General features: G+C 43.0%; 1 pseudogene across 1 annotated transcript in view; it reads right to left on the bottom strand.

Moving 5' to 3' along the window:
* Positions 1 to 7,638, bottom strand: part of LOC306789626 (NLR family CARD domain-containing protein 3-like) — a 12,208-nt pseudogene extending 4,570 nt beyond the window's left edge. Inside the window, exons 1-7 of the transcript in view lie at positions 7,534 to 7,638; positions 5,945 to 6,026; positions 5,717 to 5,869; positions 3,035 to 3,148; positions 1,419 to 1,497; positions 1,035 to 1,263; positions 1 to 871 (exon numbers count right to left, since the gene is read on the bottom strand). The exon at positions 1 to 871 is cut by the window's left edge and continues 933 nt beyond it. The product of the transcript in view is annotated as an NLR family CARD domain-containing protein 3-like (transcript). The remainder of the gene's footprint in view (positions 872 to 1,034; positions 1,264 to 1,418; positions 1,498 to 3,034; positions 3,149 to 5,716; positions 5,870 to 5,944; positions 6,027 to 7,533) is intronic.
* Between the last annotated feature and the right edge of the window lie 1,090 nt (positions 7,639 to 8,728).

Genomic DNA, 8,728 nt, shown 5'->3' with positions numbered 1-8,728 from the left:
CCAGCAGTGATCCAGCAGAAGACTGGGATGTGGCACATGATGTGGAGGCTTCGTGAGGTCTTGATGTGGGAGATGATCCTGCTGGCCTGCTCCTCATCTCTGAATCTCTTCCTGAAGTACTCCTCCTTCTGTGGGTCAGTGAACCCTCTGACCTCTGTCACCATGTCGACACACTCAGGAGGGATCTGATTGGCTGCTGCAGGTCGTGTGGTTATCCAGAGGCGAGCAGAGGGAAGCAGTTTCCCCCTGAAGAGGTTTGTCAGCAGCACATCCAGTGAGGTGGACTTTGTAACATCAGTCAGGACCTCATTGTGATGGAAGTCCAGAGGAAGTCGACACTCATCCAGACCGTCAAAGATGAACAGAATCAGGAACTTTTCAAACCTGCAGATTCCTGCTTCTTTGGTTTCACTGAAGAAGTGATGAACAAGTTCCACCAAGCTGAACTGTTTCTCTTTCAGCACATTCAGCTCTCTGAAAGTGAATGGAAATGTGAACTGTATGTCCTGGTGGTCTTTGTCTTCAGCCCAGTCCAGAGTGAACTTCTGTGTTAAGACTGTTTTCCCAATGCCAGCCACTCCCTTTGTCATCACTGTTCTAATTGGTTCCTCTCTTCCAGGTGAGGCTTTAAAGAGGTCTTCTTGTCTGATGGTCATTTCTGGTCTGTGTGGTTTCCTGGATGCTGTTTCAATGTATCTGAACTCATGTTCATCATTGACCCCTGCAGTCCCTCCCTCTGTGATATAGAGCTCTGTGTAGATCTGATTCAGAAGGGTTGGGTTTCCTGCTTTAGCGATTCCCTCAAACACACTCTGGAACTTCTTCTTCAGGTTAGATTTGAGTTCACGTTGAGAAACTGGAGCAAGAAGTCCTGAATGAACACACAACAAAGAAGATCAATGAGTCAAAGAATATATTTCAACATGTCCTTTCCTCAAAGAATGAGTTGATGAATATATGTTGGTCCATCTCTTGAGACGTTAGTAAACGTCCGATTTATCCAGCATGTTGAATCTTTAGAGAAATCCTCTTACTGCTCTGCAGACAGTCAGCCAGCTCCTCCTGCTTCATTCTCCTCAGGAAGTCCAGTGTGATCTTCTCAAATGCCTCTCTGCTGCTCCTCCTCTGCTCTTCATCCACACCGTCCAACACCTCCTCATCCTCCCTCTGACTCTCTAAGCATTCTGGGTAACCTGAACTCACAACCTTCTGGATCTTCTTCAGCTCGTTCTTCACAAAAGTGACGATGTTCTCCTCCAGCAGCTGGAACAGAATATTCTATGAATGACACAAACTAAAACCATGGCACCAAACATCAGATCCATGTTGGACAGGCTGACAATCCACTGGTCTACAAAGTGCAGCATGGAGATGATTTTGAACACAATAGATGTAAAAGTAGTTGTACATGTACAGACCATAAATATGGATTCCAGGTGTGTTTGATGCTGCTGGGCAGACTGACCTCTGGGAACCTCTGAGCTCTCCTGGTCCTCTCTGTGGAAGAATCATGAACAATCAGCTGACATTGTGTTTGTACCATTAACACAAATACACCAGTTAGATAAAGATGTTGTGTTGGGCTGCAACAACGAATCGATAAAATTTGATGATTAAAAGAGTTGGCAACGAATTTCATTATCGATTCGTTGTGTCGCACGACTATTACGCCACTCAATAAGTCGCGGAGATGTTTGAGTATAAAAAAAACAAGTTGAGTTGAGCGCGGAGCAGAGCAGAGCAGAGCGGAGCTAACAATGGCTAACAATGACAGATATCCCATGTTGGCCAGGCTAGCCAAGTCTTGTATCCCTGCCACCTCAACACCATCTGAGCGGCTGTTTTCTGCAGCAGGAAACATAGCCTCCAAGAAAAGAGCGAGCCTGAGCCAGGAGCATGTGGACATGCTCACATTTATGCATTGCAATGCAGTGTCTGAACAAAGGGAGGGAGAGAGAGTGAGTTGGTGTGTGTCTATGTGTGTGTCTGAGTGTGAGAGTTTGTGAGTGTGTGCGTCTGTGAGTGTAGTGTGTAGAGAACAAGTTCTGACGTTCAAACAAATCCTGTTAAGTTTTCTGATTTGTATTTTTCTTTATTTTTTATAAATTATTGATTGTTCTGACAGCTCAGGTCCCTTTAAACAAAAATATACATCTTTTTGTGCACTTTATTTAAAAAAGCCTTTATATTTGGCAGATGTAAAGCATACATGTGTATGTTTTTGTGTTAGTCCATTTTTTTTTTTAATTAATTATTACTTTAACAGCTCAGGGATGTTCAAGGAGCAACCTGTTTGTGCACTTTCTGAAGATTTTTTTGTCAGTTATGTTTTTGAATAAAGGGTTGGAAATGAATGCCTTTTTGTGTTTTGTTTTTTATTTATTTTTAATCGAATAAATAATCGCCAGATAAATTGATTATTAAAATAATCGTTAGTTGCAGCCCTAATATTGTGTTCTGTCATGGTTGATCACAATGAAAACCAGATGCTAAACAGGTTCTTATCTCTGCTTTTATTGGACAGTACAAGTTATTCTATTGGCAGCACGGTATTGTCAAAAACTATATCGTAGGTCAAATTCATACCGGTTTACTTTATATACCTTCTATACCTTCCACCTCTTGATACAACTACAACTAGAATCACATGTGATGTGATACTTTTTCATATTTGGTGTAGTTTCTATTCTACCATTGTGTTGTTAGTCAGATGTACCAAGACTTAATACTGTTGATCTGTCACATCACTTGAAACAAAGGGTCTGTGTTTGGTTTTGTCCACAGCACCATTGGGGAGACTTCCTCCACCGAGTCTTTCTAGTCTCCAGACCTCTGCAACTAGAGTTAGGATTATATCCAGAATGCTACTTCCTGTCTGATGTCAAACCTACAAGTAGCTAAAGATATTGCGTCATGTCATGATCATAATGAGAAATGAGATCATAATGACAGATCAAAGACTATCAATGCTAGATGACCAAATTTGTATCTGCGTAACAGCCAGTCATCTGTCTCATTTGTTTTAAGAACTTACTCTGGGTCATAAGAACGGCGTCCATCTTTGAAGTTAATCAGACGAGCAAAAGACCGATCACTCTTCATGGACACACAGCTGGGTTCAGGACACTTTCCTCTCTGCTGCTGTGAACTGATAGAAACACTGACATCAGAATCAGAATCAGAATCAGAACCGTTTATTGCCATTGTATGTTGAACATACAAGGAATTTGACATGACGGGAGGTGCGTAACATTTAACAACAATCAACAGTGCAAAGTAGAAACAAATTAAATTTACAGAAAATATAAGATAAAGTAAAATATACAATATAGTGGAATATAAGATAAAGTGAAATATAAAATAAAGTAAAGTAGAGTGCACAAACGAACAGATAACAGGACTATAAACCAGTGAGATGTTAGTGTAGTGTAGTGTAATAGAAGGGATGTGTGGGGGAGTGACTGGTGGGAAATTGTCCTGAAGATGACAGAGTCAGTGGGGGTCCCGGGCTCTGTTAATGAGCCCGACTGCCGATGGGAAGAAACTGTTCATGTGTCGTGAGGTCTTGGTCCTGACCTCAGCCTCCTACCAGATGGAAGGGGCACAAACAGTTTTTGTCCAGGGTGAGAGGGGTCGGCTACAATCCTTCTTGCTCGCTTCAGGGTCCTTAAAGTGAACAAGTCCTGGAGGGACGGCAGATTGCAGCCAATCACCTTCTCGGCAGAGCGGATGATGCGCTGCAGTCTGCCCTTGTTCTTGGCTGTGGCTGCGGCGTACCAGACCGTGATGGAGGAGCAGAGGATGGACTCGATGATGGCTGTGTAGAAATGCACCAACATTGTCTTTGGCAGGTTGAATTTCTTCAGCTGCCTCAGGAAGTACATCCTCTGCTGAGCCTTCTTGGTGATGGAGCTGATGTTCAGCTCCCACTTGAGGTCCTGGGATATGATGGAGCCCAGGAAGCGGAAGGACTCCACCACGTCGACGGGGGAGTCACACAGGGAGATAGGGGCTGGTGGGGCTACGTTCTTCCTGAAATCCACAACCATCTCCACTGTCTTTAGAGCGTTGAGCTCCAGGTTGTTTAACCAGCACCAGGTCACCAGATGGTCAGTCTCCCACCTGTAGGCGGACTCATCCCCACCAGAGATGAGTCCAATGAGGGTACTTCAGGAGCTTGACGGACATCATCATCATCATTCAATCATGAACAACCAGCTCACATTGTGTCTGTCCACACAGAGACCAACACAAGGTAAAGGTCCATGAAGTGATATGTGGATGTGGATCAGATGAGTCCCTGTAGTGGTAAAGGTTTACTAGTCCTGCTGACCCCACTGAGAATCAACAGCTCAGTCTTTCAGCTCACCGTTGATCAACAGAGTGGTGTCCATCTTTGAAGTTAATAGGACGACACATAGACCAATCACTCTTCATGGACACACAGCTGGGTTCAGGTCCAGGTCCAGGTCCAGATCCAGGTTGTTCCAGCTTCCTCCTGATGGAACAACCAGATCAATTCTGTTCTGAGACAAAACCTGTACTCGGTGTACAGTAGGTTTTTAAACCAACTTCACATGCAGGGTTGGAAACAGTGAAGATAAGTGTGAGTCAAGGATGTGTGATGTCAGCTTTGCTCTTCAATATCACGATTGACTGAGTAATGAGACAAACAACTGAAGACCAAAATAGAAGCATTCGATGGACTCTTTTCATCACTTGATCTCGACTATGCAGATGATCTTTCTCTTCTTTCACATACTCAGACACATGCAGGAGAAAACATCCCGCCTCAGTGATTTTGGTCAGAAGATTGGCCTGAAGATCAGCAAAAAGAAAACAGAAGTGATGACTCTTAACATTCCAAATCCCTCACCAATTCAGGTTAACGGAGAAGATCTTCCCAAAACTGACGAGTTCACATATTTGGGCAGCACTGTCAGACACGATGGGGGCACAGATGAAGACATCAAGAACCGTCTTAATAAGGCAAGGAATGCTTTCAAAGTACTGGATTACATATGGAGGTCACAGCAGTACACCATCAAGACCAAACTTAAATGTATCAGAGCTGTGTTTTATCCACCCTATTGTTCTATTATAATAATATATGATATTAATATAAAACCTATTGTATGGTTCTCAATGCTTGAGAATGACACAAGAAGATCTCAACAGACTATCAACCTTCCACACCAGAGTTTAAGGAGAATACTTCACATTTTCTGGCCAAACACCATTTCAAATAAAGAACTGTAGGACAAATGGCAACAACAATGCATGGAGACCATCCTAATGAGAAGAAGATGGAGATAGGACATGTGTTGAGAAAAGACCCTGCTGATATTACCGTGCAAGAACAGCCTTACATTGGACACCAGAAGGGAAAAGAAAAAGAGGCCGACCAAGAAACACACGGAGAAGAACTGTGAAGGAGGAGATGCAGAGCCTAAACCACTCATGGGGCACCATCCAGCGACTCGCCTGGGACAAACGGGGGTGGAAGACTTTTGTTGCTGCCCTACATGCAGGTGGCATAAAGGGCAGAAAGAGAGAGACTCAGTGTAGTAGTATCCTGGTCCATGATGTTTGAAGAGTAATGCTGTCCAATCAGGATGGAGAGAGGAACCATGTGGTGTTAAAGAGTTTTACCCGAGTGACCTTCTGACCTCATCATCTTCATCATCATCATCATCACTTTGTTTAAAATCCTCACCTTTGATCAACAGAGTGGCGTCCATCTTTGAAGTATATAGGACGATCCATAGACCAGTCACTCTTCATGGACACACAGCTGGGTTCAGGTCCAGGTCCAGGTCCAGGTCCAGGTCCAGGTCCAGGTCCAGTACAGTGTGGTCCCTGGTGGATCCTGGTCACATGTGTAGAAACAGAGTCAGTGAATGAAAGACTTTGAGTCATAGACAGGTAGAGATGGTCATCTCACCTCTGAGCTTTGGTGTGGCTGGTTTTAGAGGGAGCGACTCCCTCCTCTCTGTCCTCACCCTGATTCATAGCAGAGTCCACACCTTCACACAAACACAACAACATTATTTCTCTTCATCATGACACACAGCTAATTCACCTCAATACTAAAGACACTCATGGGACAGTTTCCATGTTGTTGTCACTTTGAGCTGCAGAGTCCTCTCTAAGAGATGACGTTCACAATGCTCTTTAGTCTGTTGGCTTGTTTGAAGACAAGAGGAAGACTCTTCATGTGGCTTTTTATTGGGCTCTCTTTGGGGATGACGTCACTTTTCAATTATATTTGACTGACTTTGAAAAGCTCTTCAACATTTGAAATGTTCCTCTGTTTCCACTTCCATTCTCTCTCTGATGCTCAGCTCCTCATTCACTCAGAAAAGTCTGAAGAGAAAAGTTAAATAGAAAAAGTGTCTCAGACAGTTGAGTTTAGAAAAGGTCGACTACAACCTGCTGATTAATGTGCACATTTTTTCAAAATGTGCACAAAATCTATAAAATGTTAAAAAGTCTGAGCAGAAGTTAAAATATAACAAATATTATTTTATAATATAAAATATATTCTACTGCAATAAAATACCATTAAATACAGATATTAGCTGTAAATACTGTGTAACATTACAACAAAACTCTAGTACAAGTACATTTAGCTATTATTAGAAAACATGTAAAAGGTTTTCGAGAATACTGAATATTTAATTTAACTATTTTATAGAATTATTCATTTCATCACCAACATGTCTGTTCAAGTTTAGATTTCTGTAATAAAACAAACTTCACTTTTCCTTCTTCTAAACCCCGTTAACGTGTCAAAAGACGTAATTTTAAATGCTCGTCCTACAAGTTTACAGTGTTTTACAAGTTAAATATTGTAACAATATTTCCAACAAATGGAGCTGAGCTGTTTCTCCTCATGATCTCCCTTCAGAGTCCAGAAGTTAGTCAAACACATTAGAGTAACATGACATGTAACTGCCCTCATAGAGAACACTGTGGGCACTATGGGAACATATGGAAGCTTTCATTTGATGGATTGTTCACTTCACCATTTGATCAGTTAGTAAAAGGTTGACTACAACCGATCAATGAGAGAAAAAGTGAACACTAAAGGAAACACAAACACATTCAAACACTATCAAAAATAGAGTAAATGTGTTGAAAAGCAGAAGAAGAAATGAACATGAAGCTTTGTGGACTTAAAGGACTGAAAGCAGCAGGTGAGAGCAAACAGAGAGTCATTCAGGTGTGTTTCAGTGCAGGAACAAAGGCCCAGGTGAGCTCTCTGGTCCCTGCTGGGTCCTAGTGCTCCACCCCAGTAACAGTGACAGACCCCAGAGCAGACTGAACTCCTATTCTTCATCACAGTGTCATCATTCAAAGCAACACTTCATCTGGACTTCAACATTCAAACTAACAGCAGCTTCTCTCTGCCTGCTCACACAGGCGGCCATCTTGTTTCCCAGCCAACGTTTGTGTTTGAAAGCAGCTTTAAACAATCACACGTTCACAACAATCAATGACGTCATTTCAACCAATCACAGCTCCACTTACTGAACTTTCAGCATGAACTTCATCCGTGTGCAGCTCTCTTCTGTCCTCAGCAGGTCTGTGTAGGAAAGGAGCTCCGTGCTTCACTTCAACTTCAACTTCCATCAGACGAAGTGAAGTGACGCAGCTTGTTATGCTTCATCAGAGAAGCCCTCACGTCACCATCACAGTATGCCGTCTCACTGGTTGGACTGAGTCTCAGTCTGAGCTGCATTCACAGGATATAATGTCATTGTGAACACAAACCTCCTCACAGCTCAAAGAAGAGTCTTTCAGGATCAAACTCAGCATCTGTGGAGAAATCATTTAAACGTAAAGAGTTGCTTTGACCACAGACTGGATTGTGTTGTTTAGACCAGATAGTTAGAGGATCCATGCACGCCCCTCTTTGTCTCCTTGTATATGTAGACTAGTGAGCAGAGGATCAAGCAGAAACCTTTGCAGCTAATGTTGTGTAGAGTTTATATTGAATAAATACATTCACTAAGACAACAGAGTCTGACCTGAGAGTGTTTTTATTCTTCACTCCACTTTGTGGATCTGGTTGAACCTGTTGGGGCGGGACAACTTACCCACGTATCAGTCTGAAGCTGCGTTCTGAATCATTTACTTTTTCTTTTTACTTTTAGGACAAACTGCAGCTTCCTTACAAAGTACATACTGATGCATGCAGTCTACATTCAACTGGGACATACTGCTTCCTCTTCACATGACACCTTGAACTTTGACCTTCTCGTTCATGTACCTGCTGTGCAAAGGATTGTGGGTCAGAATAGCCAGGAAAGCATGCTGGCTTGCATACTACAACATTTGACCGAATGTAGAACACAAACTGTAATTCCTGCAGCAAACACCCCCAAGGTGGAAACAACACGACCACTGTAAACAACAACCTGCAGGAAAGACAAGATATCCTCAAGAGAGCAGGAAGGAGGAGCGAGGCCCTTCATCTGGCACCAGTCCACTAACGAGGTGAGTAATCCCTCTAAGGGGAGGAGACATGTGCATTCTGATACGTGTAGACAACAGGGACCAGGAGACCCAGGTCACTCAGTCTCACCCTTAAACCTCCAGACCATGAGGTGCTGACCCAGAATGGAGCGCTCTCCTTGATGCGGGCAGGTCCAGTAACCATTAGGACCTCTAGTGATGCAACATGGACAGGTGCTGCTTTGAACCCTGTTGAAGTCTCCACTCC

The sequence above is a fragment of the Melanostigma gelatinosum genome, assembly GCF_949748355.1.
Source record: "Melanostigma gelatinosum genome assembly, chromosome: 15".
In the NCBI taxonomy this organism is placed as follows: Eukaryota; Metazoa; Chordata; class Actinopteri; order Perciformes; family Zoarcidae; genus Melanostigma; species Melanostigma gelatinosum.
The sequence above is the reverse complement of the archived record's forward strand: the minus strand, read 5'-3'. Positions and strand labels throughout refer to the sequence as shown.